Here is a 15,310-nt window from a genome sequence, read left to right on the forward strand (position 1 = left end):
GCTTGAACCTAACACATTCTTTCCACCATTTAAAAGAACAGATAGATAGAGTTTTAGTGGGATCCCCTCCCCCTGAGATGAGAGGGGCTGATCTCTGACCTCAGTCTCCTCCTTCCCTCCTGGTGAGAAGTGGGGGGGGGGTAGATCCTAGAGAGCTGTTTTTGCCTCCCTGTGAGTCTCCTCTAGACAGACCTATGTGGACACACATAACCCCTATGGGCAAAATGACATGCAAACCATTACACGTATAAATGGGATTTTTCTTGTTGGAGCTTTAGTTTATTGGCAAATGGAACTCCCACCTGAGGAAACTTTTTCTGCCATGTAGTTTGGCACCTTTTCAGCAGCTTCTGGTTTGACAAAGCTGCCTGGGTGCTGAGTGCCATGGCTACCCCTGCTAGAAACCAGACTTGAACTCGTCTCCCTGTTGTTTACCATGTCATCCTGCCTCTCTGGTGCTGTAGAATTGTCCCTGGGGGATTGTGGGGGTCCTTAGGTATTCCTCAATAGAGAATTACACTCTCCCACAGGGTCAAACTGGAATTCGAGTAGTCTTTTAATTTGGCACTAGGAAAAGTGACTGAGTGGGAAGTCAAAAACATCACCCCTGGGGAGGAGGGCTTAGAAACATTTTCCTTCTCCAACAGAAGGAAGCCAAAAGCTTTTAGAGAGGATAGATGGAGTGACCATTTGAAAACTGGAAAGTTCCCTTTTGGGGTGGGGTGGGGTGGGGTGGGGAAAGCCCGGATGCTTGTCATATTCCAGAGAGTTGAAGGGAATTTTTTTGAAATGATGGTCCTGCCCTTGGGGGTTATCTTTGTCTCCTAGCTCCATCCAGGTAGTAGCCATGCCTGACTGACTTTCCTGCCTTAGGATTTTCTCTCCCCCTTACTTCTTCAGTGTGTCTGTCCTGATATCTAGTTGGCCAATCTAAACTTTAATAGTCAGGGGGCAGCTAGGTGGCACAGTGGATAAAGCTGAATTCAGGAGGACCTGAGTTCAAATCCTGCCTCAGACACCTGACACTTACTAGCTGTGTAACCTTGGGCAAGTCACTTAACCTTCATTGCCCCCACAAAATAAATTAATTAACTTATTAAAAAAATACTTTAATAGTCCATTGATTCTTCCATTGGTCTGTTCTGTTATCTGGTCATCTTTGGTTTTGCTTCTCACAGAAACTTCTGACTTATCTTGAGCCCACATAAGAATCATGGAGACCAACATGGGAACCTCCTGGTTAGCCAGACAAGGGCACTTCCCAGGGAGTCTCCCCATCTTTTGATCCCTTCCAGTAAGCACCATGTTTGAGCCACACCTAGTGACCCAAATGCTTTGGCCCCTTGCTAAAAGGTATCACAGCCAGGGGAACAAGTTGGTCCTTTAGCACAGTGATGGGAGGAGGTGGAGAAAACAGATAGGAGACCTGTGCATGAAAAACTAGGCCCCAGAAACAATGTCCTTATCCAGGGTAGAGACAGCTTTAGGCTCATTTTCCAACTGCCCGTTTTCATATGGACAAAAGCAGACTTTGGAGCTAATGGCCAGAACCCCAGGTTTGGTTTATGATTATTCAACAAATGTATGTTTCCTAGTTATAGCTTAGGCGAAAGCTATAAAAATCCGGACTTTGTAATGTAACGGTTCGTCAACTTAAGCTTCAATGGGGTCTCTCACAGAAAGGACCCAGCGATGAACTAGGAAACTAGTCTGGGAAAAGACCCCAGAGCTGCAGGGAAGAGAGAGGCCAGGGTTTTCTGCAGTGCTGCCCGATGCCTAGGAGATAGAGGCCCTTCAGAGCTCAGCCAAAGAAGCAAAACTAGGGAAGCTTCGGGGAATCACAGACTAAGGGTCTCTGCCCTTCCTGAAAGAGTAGGGCTCCATCCCAACAGCACAGCAACCTGGCCTGGCATTCATCTCTCCGGTCCGGGAACGGAGCAGCAGTGGAGCACTCTTGGACCCAGCGAGCGCACGGACCAGTCCAGCCTGAACCTCATGCCCATCAGGGGCCTTGGGAAGGACAATCCGAGGGCCACTGTAGCCTATTCTAGTTTATGTCCACTCTCCCCCACAGATGTTGTGCGCGTTGGTTAGAGGGTGTGTAGAAAGTTGTGTAATTATTTTTGCTTTGTCTTTTGAGGAAATAGGTTGTTAGTTAAGCATGAATTGAGTCAGCTGGCGGGCTAATGAGAAACACACCGGTGGGCGCTCAGGAGCGTTAGCTGGAGTGTTGCTCCCCTCCCCTCCGCCCTAGAATGACTGGAGCAGACACTCCCCTCCCCCACCTCCAGCCCCATCTGCCAAGGAGACTGCAGGTTGGTGAGAGCTGCCAGAGGAGTATGGAGCTGCCCTTCTGCGTCCCCATTTCCCAGGTCTAATAATCACAAACCAAAGACCATTTCTTGGCACCATTCATTATCTGTAACTCTGGGGGAATGCGATGGGTTTCGGGGCGCTGTCTGTTTCACTATTTAAAGGGCAATGGGGGAGGTTCTCTGGAGTAAAGGGCAAGCATGCTTGTATGTCTACCAGGTTCCCAGCTAGCATCCGGAATGGGCTCAGCTTCTCCAACAGGCCCCAGCCGTCCCACTGCAGTCGCCACCAGTCCCAAACCACCGGGCCTTCCTTCCCCCACATCCTACAAATCCCCTGGATTTTCGTTTCCCACCCTGCGGCCATTCTTTGGACTTCCCCACCTTCCCTCCGGGACCTCTTCATCCTGCAGGATCCCGGCTCAGCCCTGGAACTCACACCTCGTCAGTAGCCTCTGTCCTTGGGGCCTCTCTGATTGGAGGGCAGGAGAGGAGGCTCCTCCCAGAACTTCCATGTAAGGAGGAAACCTGGACTAGCCGGCTCTTATTTCCTACCCAGCTGGACTCCTTTGGGCTTTTCGATCTTCCCTTCCCAGGGGAAACAAAAGGATGAACGGCAACATCATCATGCCCTCCCTTCCCCCCAGACTTTCCCTAGCTACCTCCCCACCCCCACCCGGCCTTCAGCTCCTTCAGTGAGTTGTCTTTACCCCACTACAATGTAAGCGCCGGGAGGGCAGGCATTGTCTTTGTTTTCTCTGCTTGGGTACTTGGTGTATGGCACAGGGCCCGCACTAGAGCGGATTCTTAATAAATGCTTATTTCGGGGCGTTAAATAATGGGTGGGGAAAGACCACATGGTATGTAGGAAGAGCTCTAGCCTTGGGGTTAGGAGACCCACCTTTGAGTCCCATCTTTCCCACTTACCAGCTGTGTGACCCTAGGCAAGTCATTTAAATGGAGCCTCAGTTTCCTCATGTGTAAAATGTGGCTAAAAATAACTGCTTACCTCCCAGGATCATGGTCAGTCAGCCAGTCATTTATTAAGGGCCTCCTTTGTGCAAGGCACTGTGCCAAGCCCCAGGGTTACAAAGAAAAGGAAAGAGGCCGGTCCCAGTCCTTGGGGAGTTCAGTTGAGAAATGAACCCTTTACCAGGAAGGAGGTCATCTGGTCCATCCCCCTCATTTCACAGAGGGAGAGGCTGAAGCCAAGGGCTCCGGAGGGGCTTCCCAAGGTCCTCGGACCCCAAATCCCGCCTGCTTTCTATTAAGTCAGAGTCCCAGCTCTTCCAAAGGATTTTCTCCCACTATGCCTTCCAGTCCTCACCACATCCTGGCTCACCCTCCCCTGGACACTGTCCAGTTTGTCAACGACCTGCTTAAATCCGGTGTCCAGAATTCCACACACTGCTCCGTTTGTGATTGGAGTAGCCCAGCCTAGACACCGCCTCTACTGTCCCTTGTTTGGGACACTCTGACTCAACTGATGGAGCCCCAGAGCACGGTGGGTTTCCTGGGCCTGCAGTTTGCTAAAACTCTTTTGTGGTTTCTCAAGAAGCTGCTGCCAAACCAGGCCTCCTCTCTCCGGTGCTTACTGAGCCGGTTTTCTAAGATCCACATTGACCTTCCTGCAATCCATTTGGTCCATGATCTCAGTATAGGTGAAGGCATGTTCCTAACTTTTATTATTGTTATTAAATTATTATACATTATATCACACGATAAATGTCACAATCATGCAAACAGCACATACTGTAGTAGATCTTAATATATGCTGATTGATTGCTTGTTACGGGTGTAATGGATAAGGGGCTGGATACAGAACCAGAGGCCTTGAGTTCCAATTCTTTTTCTGCCATTTACTAGCTGCATGACCTTCAAGGTGCTAGGCCTCAGTCTCCTGGTGTAAAATGCGGGTAAGAAAAAAGTCACAGGAAGCATTTTTTAAATGCATGAAGAGGACAGAAGGAAGTCAAAGAAATCAGCTTGGAGGCCAACATTTTGAATTGATTATTTCCACAAGAACCCCTCCCCCTCAACAGGCTCTAACAACTATGCCTTGAAACCCAAGTTACTCTGGCTCTGGCTCTCACTGTTTGGCCAATAACAGGTCCCAGCCCAAGCCTCCCTTGCTCATTGTTTGGCTTTTAATGGCTCAGAGAGAGGGTAAATAGCAATTGTTTCTATTCTGGCCAGAAACTCTGAGCGTCTTCCCCCTCTGATTGATTCTTTTGTGAAGGCAAAGTAGGCCATCTTTGACCTCAATTCTTACCTAAGCTTTAATCACTGAATGGGTGTTGCCTCAGACAAACAGAGGCCAAGGTCTCCTAGTGCATCCCAGTCATCCTGACTTGTGTCTAGCCACTGGACTCCAGTGGCTCTGGAGGAATGAGTGAGGCTGGTGACTTTACACAGCCCTGCCTCACTTAAATCCAATTCACCTACAAGTCTAGATAGACATGATCCTGCTGATGTCATTGGTCCTCTTCCAGAAGGATGAACAACAACAGAGATTCAAAGTTTTATATTTAATCCTTTGGGGGAGGGGCAGGGAGGGTTAGGTGACTTGCCCAGGGTCACACAGCCCAGTGTCAAGTGTCTGCGGCTGGATTTGAACTCAGATCCTCCTGAATCCAGGGCTAGTGCCACCAAGCTGCCCTGTTTAATCCTTTTTAAATTCTACTTTGTATATACAAGTATTTGTCAAGTTCCACATAACAAAATCATAACTATATATAAAATCATATCCATACTTTTTTTTTTCATTTCTTTAAAATGAGGAGGTTGGGGGCAGCTAGATGGCACAGTGGTTAAAGCACCGGCCCTGGATTCAGGAGTACCTGAGTTCAAATCTGGCCTCAGACACTTGACACTAGCTGTGTGACCCTGGGCAAGTCACTTAACCCCCACTGCCTGCAAAAAACAAAACAAAACTAAACCCCAAAACAAAATAAAATGAGGAGGTTGGACCCTCAAGGTTGTTGGGGTTTTCCTTCCAGCTCTAACTCTGTGATTCCATGGAGGGGAAGTCCTCAGCAGTCTTCCAGTTTCTTGTCTTTCACAACTTAATCAATGTGTCGTCTCAGTTTTCATTTAAGCCTTTTATAAAAAACATGGAGCAGGCCAAGGACAGGGCCCTTTGGAGCTGATCCATAACTTGAAGTCCAGACTCTGGCCTTCCTGCAGCTACAAGCCCATGTTTTGGTACCTCAGTCCTCTGAGTGATGGGCAGTTATTATAGAGGGTCTCCTACCTTCTAAAGAATGAATAAATTACATGACTCACACATGTGTATTCCTTTTCCCCTTCAAATTTTGATGTCCTTGTAAGGAATTACAAATTAATTTAAAAGTGTTACTGAATTCATAGTAACTTTTTGTCATCCTGCATTTTCTCAATTAACATTTGTAGTATAACTATTACCATGTGAGGGGTGGGAGTGGGGGTGGGGTCTAGGAAACTGACATTTAAAAGGGGCCCTCAGAAGCTAAAAAGGCTGAGAACCACAGCTCTGGCCCCAATTTTTCCGTTCGTTAATGGGCTACATTAAAAGAGTCTGGGCTTCTAGGCATAAGGTGGTGACAAGCCCTCTGCACTCTGCCCTGGTCAGGCACCATCTGGAGCACTGTGGTCAGGCCTGGGCCAGGCAGTTTAAGGACAGTGATGAGATCAAGAGCATTCTAAAGAGGGAGTCCAAGTTGGTGGAAGGTCGAGTCCCTTCCATTTAAAGGTCAGTTGAAGGAAATGAGGATTTTTAGCCTGGGGGTCCCAGTCTGAAGGGCTCTTATGTGAGAGATTAGGCTTGGCCCCCAAGAGCAGAATCAAGAATTGTTGGAGAGTCAGGGAGGTCTTCAAGTTGCAAGAAGGCTGATTTAGGCTTGATGTCACTGTCCCAAGGTTGAATGGATTGCTGCAAGGAGCGAATTCCGTCTCTTTGGGACTCTTCAAATAGGTCCATTCCTCATAGTGAAGATCTCTGGTGTGTGGCTTGGGCTACAGGACCGCTGGGGTCCCTTTTAACTCTCATCCTGCTTGTGGGAGGAGCAGCTGTATCCCAAATCTGGGTGAAAGTGCCTCCTGGAGTCCGCAAAACCAATTTCTCCTTGCCCTCGGAGAATCGTCTTAGTCCCCGGGGAATCCGCGGGTCTAGGGCTCCAGTCTCTGCTTTTCCCTAACCCTCCTTTGGACACCACCTCCTTGGGACCTCCTCTCGGTGGTCCTCCATGGCGGACTGATGCTCCCCCATCTTGTCCCTCGATCAGAGGAAGGACTTTGTGCTTGGATCTGACATGAGAGGACCTTGGTTTGCACCCCAGTGCAAACTGTTTACTGCCTGTGAGACCTCACTTCAGTCCACTCATCCTCTCTAACACTCTAATAGATGGAGTGGATAGAGCCACAGCTCCCCATTCTGAAGACTAGAGGGCAAATCTGGCCTGAGACACTTCCTAGCTGGGTGACCCCGGGCAAGTCACGTCCCCTCTGTTTGCCTCCAGATAATCATAGCACCCACCTCCCAGGATTAAATGTGATCCTTTTTGTAATGCGCTTAGAACAGGGCCCGCCTTGGGTCCAGAGCCGGAAAGAGCCTCGGATGTCGGCTAACCCGAACCCCCTCATTTTACATTTGAGGAAACAGGCCCAGGGCCGGACTCGGCTGTCTCCGCTGTCCTGTTCAGGCAGACCTCCTGCCTGCTCAGAGCCTCACCAGCCCGGGCTCTCCCAATGGTGGGGAGGATGGAGGGGATGCCTCCCCCCTCCCCCCCCAGCTCTTCTGAAATACCAAACACTCGGTGCTTAATGAGTCCCTCCTTCTGTTGGCCAGCCCAGGAGCTGGGCAGACAAGGGGCTTCCATTCCATGGGAGGAACTGCCCCATCCCCTCCATCTTGCTGTCCGCCTCTACCCCGTGTTCACGCCCCCAGGACCCCCCCTCTACCCGTCTCTCCTCTTCCACCTTCTTCTCCCCTTTCTCCCCTTCTCACCCCTTCTCCTCCCCCTCCTCCTCCCTTCCTTCTTCTCTCCCTCCTCCCTTCCCTCTCCTCCTCCCTCCCTCCCTTCCCCTCCTTTCCCCTCACCCTTCGCCTTCTCCATCACCCCTTTCCCCCTTTTCTTCCCCTCCCCTCTCCCTCCTCCCCCTCTCCCCCCCCCCCCCCCCGCCACTCTTCCCTCTTCTCCAACCCAAGGCTCACTCCTCCCTCTTCCCTCCCCCGCCTCCCCCGCCCTCCCAGCTCCTTCTCCCCCTCCCTCCGCCCCTCCGGGTGGGCGGGAGTGGGCGTGGCCGGGGTGGGACCCAGGCGCAGGCGTCGCGGTCTCGGGCGGCCGCCAGGCGGCGCCCCTCCCCCTCCCCGGCCCCGCCCCCACAGCCGGCCCGGCCCCCGGCCCCGGAGGAGGCGGAGGCGGCGCCGCGGGAGCAGCGGCAGCGGGAGCAGCATGGCGGCGGCCCCCGGGCCTCCCCCGCCGCCGCCCCGGCCCCCGGCGGCCCCGCAGGCCCCGGGAGCGCCCGGCCCCGGCTCCGGGCCCGGCCCCGGCTCCGGCCCCGCGGGCCCCGAAGACTCGTCCGACAGCGAGCCCGAGCCCGAGCCGGGCTCCCCGCAGAAGCTGCTGCGCAAGGTGTCCACGTCCGGCCAGATCCGGCACAAGGTGAGGGCCCGGCCGGGCCGGGGGGCTGCGGCCCGCGCCCCCTCCCCGCTCGTGCGCCGCCCCCCCCCAGCGCTGGCCCTTCCCCCCCCCCACTGTCCCCTCCCCCTCTACACTATCCTCCGTCTTCCTCTGCACCAGCCCCCCCTCCCCCGCAGTGTCCCCCTCCCCCTCTGCACCAGTCCCCCCTCCCCCCTTCTCCCAGCCTCCTTAGACATCCCCACCATCGCCTCTGCTCCGGCCTCATCCCCCCAGCTTCCCACCGTCCTCCGTCTCTGCCTCTCACCCCCTCTCTCCCAGCCCCCCTTCTCCCCCAGGTGTGAATCAGTGAATCAGCGCCCCTTGTCTGAGCGCCTACTGTGTGCACCAGGACCCCCTTCCAGAGAATGAAGGCGCGCCTGCCCTCGCTGAGCTCCTCTTCTGTCCAGGAGGGTCCCCGGAATAGATGCTCAAGGCAGGGAGGGCTCCGGCCCCTGGGGACGTGCAAAGGCAGCGAGCCCAGACCCCCCCTTCCCCCCATCCCCTTTCCCCTGTTCTCCACTTCGCCCTGTCTCTGCCTCCTTCTGTACCCTCTCGCTGTTTCCTCATCCCCGCCTTATTGCCGTACCCAGACCCCCCCTTATAGCCCTACCGAGATCCCCCCTTATAGCCATACCCAGACCCCCCTTTATAGCCCTAGTGAGACCCCCCCTTATAGCCATACTCAGACCCCCCCTTATAGCCATACCCAAACCCCCCTTATAGCCTTACCCAGACCCCCCCTTATAGCCTTACCCAGACCCCCCTTTATAGCCCTAGTGAGACCCCTCTTATAGCCATACCCAGACCCCCCTTATAGCCTTACCCAGACCCCCCCTTATAGCCTTACCCAGACCCCACTTTAAAACCTCACCCAGACCCCCCCTTCCTTCCCTCTCTCTCTTTCTCTTCTTCCCCAGGTCATGGCTCCCCTCTGTCTTCCTGTCCCTACCAGAGGCCTCCCCACTCCCTAAATAGAGGTTTTAGACCTGGCTCTAGCAAGTCCAAAAGTGGAACTCTGTTCCCTCCTTCACTGACCCCAGAGAAAGTCTGAGCCTTAGCTCCCCATGTGTGCTGCCCAGGCCCGTCCTCCGGACGGTGGCAGGGGGAGTCTTGGACACTCAGAGACCAAGGAGTCCAGCCCTGTCATGTTCTAGAAGCCTGGGAAGTGACTAGCCCAGGGTCTTGCCCCTGGGGAGTGAGGGAGCAGAGACTCCCATCCCATCCAGCCCCAGCTTTGCTCTCCTGGGCCCTCGTGGTCGGGGTGATTGTGCTAAGAGATCCAGGGGGTCTCCTTGTGGGGGGCGTTCCACTGAGCTAGGTGGGTTTGCCTCTGGGCTGGGGGCCATCCCCCTCACGCCCTTGAAGGGGAAGAGGAATGTTCTAGCTTTCAGGAAAAATAAAAGGCACCTCACGATGATGATGATGGTGGTGAGGGGGGTGGGGATGATGATAGCTACCACTGATGTAGCACCTTCTGCATGCCAGGCATTGTGCCAAGTGTTTACAAATATTAAGGTTGGTGCTATTATCACCCCCATTTTACAGAGGAGGAAACTGAGGCAGACAAAGATCAAGTGACTTGCCAAGGTCCATACAGCAAGGAACTATTCCAGGCTGGCTCTGAACTCGTGTCTTCCTGACCCTGGGCCCCGTGCTGTAGGCATTGTGGCACTTAGCATAACCTTGTGTAAATACCCAGGCGAAGATGGGGGTGGCCCAAAGGAATCTTGGCAAAGGCTCCAAGAGGGAGGTGAGCACATTGGGCCCCCTCCAAAGGGAGGGTCAGCTCTGGGACTTGTTGGCCCTGCCCCCCAGCCATGGCTGCCCCTTTCTAACCTGGCGGAAGAAGATCGTGCGCTTTGGTCCCTTTGAGTCAGACTAGGCCAAGAACACCAGGTCCCGCAGTGAGAGGTCTCAGTGCCATGGTGACCTAGAACCCAGAAGCACGTAGCCGGTGCGTGCTTCAGGTGTGTTGGCCTGAGGCTGAGACGAAGGCTGGTGTTTGGACACCCCCCTGCCCTCCTGCAGCCAAGAATGGTCTCCCAGAGAGAAAAGGGAGAAGCATCCATTTCTTGGCTGAGGACCCCTCCTCCTGGTTTCTGTCAGTGGCTGATGCTTTCCTGGGATCACCCGAGGGGTTTCTGCACATTCCACCCCATCTTTTTTAATTCCCCAAACAACCTGTGCTTTGCACTGCAGGTGGGTTCTTTCCCTGGGCAACCATTCCCCCCCTCCAAGGATTTCTGGAGGCCCCTGCATTATCAGAGAGGGGGAGAAGGCCAGGGGGAAAGGAGACCCTGGGGGGTGAGGGGCTGCGTGCCCTGAACATCAAAGGCCGTTTCATGTAACCCAGCCACTGAGCAAAACACTGAAAGCACTGCTAATTATCAGCAGAAATTAAATTCTTCATGACCTTCTTAGTCTGCAGACCTTGGCCTAAATGATCGAGTACTGATTGACTGACCGACTGACTGGGCCAAACCCTCAAAGATCCTTGAATCTTACGGCCTCATGAGACACTGGGTGGGTGGTACAGTGGGCAGAGCACCCAGCCTGCAGTTAGGAATATGTGATTTCACCTCAGGCCCCAAGACACTGTCTGCCTCAGTGTCCTTGTCTGTAAAATGAAGCTCATGAACGCACCTGCCTCCAGGGTCCAGTGAGATAGTGACCAATCAAGGCAAGCTTTTACTTGGTGTCAGCTCTCCTGCCTCGCTCGGTCCTGTCTGCCCACATCTCATGCCCTTCTTTGGTGGGTAACTGTGTCATGTGCTCTGCTTTTAAGCCAGGATTAGGGCTTCTTAGAGAGATCCTGGACACCAGGTTTATTAAATGAGAGGGGATGAGCAGAAGGCACGGATTAAGCCCTTACCATGTACCAGGTTCTGTCCCATGTGCTGGGGACCCACTCCTGCCGTCAGGGAGTTCCCTCTAAGAGAGGGGAGGCAGCACATCAGAGGGTCGGGCTGCTGGCCGGATGGAAGGCAGGAAGTTGCCAGACCCCGTGGTGTTGGTGGCGGTCAGGGCACCACTAGCCCCAGTGATCTTCAGAGAGAGAATTCTGCTGCTGTTTGGGGCAGACAAGAGCAGGGCCTCTTAAACTGTTTCCACTCATGACCCCTTTTCACCTGAGAAATGTTTCCTGGGCCACAGGTACATGTGTGTATAAAGCGGGTACACAGAGGCTTTTACTGTTGCCAGATTTTTCGCGACCCCCCACATTCAGACCCACAGTTCAAGAAGCTGGGGACTGGAGAATTCCAGGTTCTAGGTGTCTCTCTTGACAGCCCGTCAGCTGTTCAGACTTGGCACAGCAGGCTGCCAGGGTGTGTCTAACAACCCCCTGAGGATGCGAGTCTTCCAGCCTGGCCACACCTGCACAAGCCAGCACCTTCAGGCTCTTTCTTCTATTGGCTTGTTAGGAACTGTCAGAGTGTGGGAAGGAGGAGGCCTCTGCCCGCCTTAGTGTCAGCCCTTCTGGTCTAGCAGGGCCCTTGTTTGGAGAGAGGGGCAAAAAGGAAGCAGCCCTTGGCCTCTAGGAGCGGACAGTCTAAAGAGGGAAGGAGCTAGAAAGCGGGGGTCTGGAGCAGTCCTAGTGGCACTTGGGCACCTCCCCCAAATGCAGCTTCTGGGGGGGGGGGCTGCAGTGGGGAGGAATCTTCAGGGTGAGAAGGCTGCTGGGAAATGATGTTGTCCAGAGAAGATTGGAGTCTCAGGGGAGGAGCTGGGACAGGAGGCAGGAAGTGGGGATTGAGGTGGGGATGATCAGGAAGTTAAAGACTTGGAGGCCAGTTAGGCCTCATTTCACAGATGAGGAAACTGAGGCCCGGAGGGAGAAGTGGAACTTGCCAAAGGCGGTGACAGAGGCGGGGTTCGAACCCAGATCTGCCTTGTGTTCTTCCTGCAGTAACATGCCGGTGGTGATGGGCTTGCATGTCTAGTCAATATCAATGCAATTGTCATTGGCCCTGTAGTAAGGGGGAATATTTTCATAGAGTACTCCCCTAAAACGGTTATTTGGAATTCCCAAAAGGGACAAAAGAAATGTGTGCTAATCGCATCTTTCTAGAAACAAATGGGCCAGTTCAGCAGATGAACTGTGAGCAGAAAGCAGGGACTCCACAGGGACACTCAAGGAGGATTCCTCCTTGTGGCACGGCCCTCAGAATGTCCCTGTTTGCAGAGGCTGCCGTGCCCCTGAGCCCTCCAGTGCCCCCTCAGGGAAATCCAGAGTCAAGAGACTGACACAGGCCTCCACGCTGGAAAACCAGATTGGATGCCAAGTGACCGTGCTGTGCGGCTGGGCAGAGCAGCCTGGTCTTTCTCCCTTGGCCTGTCTTAGCCATGCCCTGACCGGTAAGCGGGAACCAGAGTCCAATGTGAGCAGGTCAAGCTGGTATACGCTGGAGAAGTGGTACAGTTGCCCGGCTGTGTCATGAAGGTTGATCATTTCCACCTCAGTATTGTCTCAGTGACGTCATTGGACTACACACTACGGGATGTCGTGGTCTTTAGAAGAATCACAATTGCACATTGATCTCTTCAACAAGCATTTATTAAGTGCCTGCCTTGTGCCAGGTTCTAGAAATTCAAAGACAGAAGAAATGGTTCCTCCCCACAAAGAGCATATGTTCGGTTTGAGGGGACGAGTGTGAACATAGACAAGACCCATATTCCCTGTACACATCTATGGGAAGACAGGCCTGGGGGTCAGAGGCAGAGATGGATGCCACATGCAGGAGCCAGCAAGCAGGCCAGTGTGCTAGGGATGTTGTGAGAGAAGGTCCTTGCAGTCAGAGTTAAGAAAAGTCATCAGCCAGTGAGCGTGTGAGGAACCAGCTCGATGCCTGGAAAAGCAGGCGGGCAGCCTTTGAGGGGAAAGGAACCTCAAACCGATGGCTGGCTGCTGCTTGTCTTCCATCAGCTTCTCTGCTCGAAATCTCCTCAGGGAGATGCGTGGCTTTGATACTCTGCACCCTCAGCCTCCTCCTCTCCCTCTGAGTCCAAGGCTGCAGGGCCCAAGTCTTCCTTTCTAGAAGGCTCAGAACTTTCCAGCTAACCTCTCTTTGTGTATTTCCTTCTCCCATCCAGCTGTTGGCTCCGCACAGTGCCTTGGCACATAGTAGGCACTTAATGAATACTTACTGACTGTGGCTGGCCTGAGTACTTCCCAGGTGTGCCGGGTGGCTCCTCTATTGAGTGGAAGGCCTGGAGAGAGCGGGCCACCCACAAGGAGATCAGAGCACCCTCTTGGGAGGATAATTCTGAAAATCCCACTGATTAGTAAAGGGGAAATGCTGAAGCAGACCTCCCTTCCAAGTCTTCACTTACCCAAAGGTTCTATGGTGTTGGTGGTTGGGGATTCCACCGGGTTGCTTTGTGAACTCAGTTTACTTCATGAGGCCGGCTGACCACTCATCTGATGTGTTGTCCTGTATGGCCGCTGAGGTCCCTCCTGGCTCTCCGATCTTGTGCCCTTCACCCACCCTCCTTGTGAGCTCCTGGGAGCCTGACAAATCACTGGCCTGGGTAGGAAAGCAAATTGGATGAATGGCTTTTAAATCTGAAAGTCCCCAGTGCCTTACTGTTTGTTCAGTGTGTGAATGAAAAGGTCATGGAGTTCAGACGGCTTCTCCAAAGTAAGAATGACCATTCTTGGAAAGATTAGGTAGACATTTATCCTTGATTCTAAATTTGAACAAAACCAAACAACAGTTTTCCAGGAGTCGGATGGCAAATGAGGCAAAGGCAAAGACTCTAAGGTGATTTCTTGCTAACTTTGACTTCATTCAGTAGCAGTCATTCTTCTCTGGCCCAGTCTCTGACTTTTCAGAATCGTGCCCCACTCCACCAACACCCCCCCCCTCCTTACTTCCCCCTTCTCTTCAACTTCCTTTTGCATGTTGTCTTCCATGTTAGAACGGGAGCTTTGTGAGCACAGGCCTGCCTTTTTGCTTGTATCTGTATTCTTAATACTTCCTTCTTTCCTCCTTCCTTCCTTTTTTCCCTCCTTTTCTCTTTTCCTTCCTCTCTTCCTCCCTCCCTACTATATGATTCAGATAAGGATGAAAAGCTCTTTGGGGGAGCTAGTGTCTTCTCAGTTCATTTAGGGCCAACACACACACACTTGTGTTCTCACTGCGTGCAGAGTACTGTGCTAACAGCAGAGGGAAGATACAAAGTTTAGATAAGATGCGGCTTCTCTCCTGGAACTTGGAATGATTGATGTATCTCTCACACAGTCACAAATACCTAATACAAAGAATGTCAGGGCATCAGCGGACTGCCCACTAAGTGCTGGGTAGAGGCCTTTTCAGCATCTTCAGTCCTCCCTCCTGCATTAGCTTTTGAATCTTGGCTTTTTCATTCATTCTTTAAACTCAGATTTGTCAGTTGCTTATAGGAAGATAGCACATTAAGGCCTACAGCACGAGATCCTGTCCATCCAACTGTTTTTGTTCATTAATTTGTATTTTTAAAAATAAAGATTTGCTGTCTTTAAACATTTTTTTAAAAGTTCTTAGCTTGGAGACCACACCAAAACAGAGAGGGGGACAGGATTTGGCCCTTGGATCCCTGGCTTGGTGCTTCTACCAGAATACCTCTGTTTGCTTCACTAACCGTGACCCTTTCAGCTTGGACTGTGGTCATCAAGGGATCTGTTGGAGAGGGGAAGGGCTAAAGGGATTGGAGACAAGGGCAGGGCTCAGAAGGGAATCCTTTAGGAGTTGTGCTCCCAGAGAAGCATCATTCATTCTAGTTTCAGGAGCATCCATTTGATTGTTATTTGGGGGACGCTGGACTCTGTCGTACTATCGCAGGTCACAGTGAAGTAACCCATTTGTGAGGGAGCCTCCCTCATTTAAACTCTTTGAGCAAATAATGGACTGGGAGGATAACAAGTTTCCCAAGTGGCTTAAAGGATTGATCTGCTTTGTAAAGAGCCAACGCAAGGCAGAGTTTTCAGGGTGAAGCAGTCTCCATAGTGTCGTTGCCTTTGGTCTCTATCCCTTATCAATATTTCCTCCAGGTTAGAATTGGTCACCTCTAGTGCCAACAACCCCAATGCCAGCCCCAGCACGTTCCTGGCCATAGCTTGTCAGTGACCAGTGGCCTGAAAGGTGTCATCGGAGGTGTGTGTGTCTGTGTACATGTACTTGGAGAGATGAACATACACAACACATGCAAATACAGCAGAACACTAAGAACAAGCAAGGGAGAGGTTATTTGCAAGATGCCAAATGCCTGGAGGAAGGCCGAGGATGTCTGAAAGGATGGAGTCAGGAATCTCGCACGAGCACTTAGGACAGTGCCCAGCACACAGTCAGCACTTCATTA

General features: G+C 52.5%; 1 protein-coding gene across 2 annotated transcripts in view; it reads left to right on the forward strand.

The window, feature by feature from the left end:
- Positions 1–7,802: 7,802 nt before the first annotated feature.
- DGKD (diacylglycerol kinase delta) overlaps positions 7,803–15,310 on the forward strand; it is a 114,143-nt gene continuing 106,635 nt past the window's right edge. The window contains exon 1 of one of the 2 annotated variants that reach the window (XM_044002483.1): positions 7,803–7,954. The gene's annotated coding sequence lies outside the window, so the exon portion shown is untranslated. The remainder of the gene's footprint in view (positions 7,955–15,310) is intronic. The other variant, XR_006356344.1, reaches the window with a different exon arrangement.

This window comes from Dromiciops gliroides, chromosome 4, assembly GCF_019393635.1.
Source record: "Dromiciops gliroides isolate mDroGli1 chromosome 4, mDroGli1.pri, whole genome shotgun sequence".
Classification (NCBI taxonomy): Eukaryota; Metazoa; Chordata; class Mammalia; order Microbiotheria; family Microbiotheriidae; genus Dromiciops; species Dromiciops gliroides.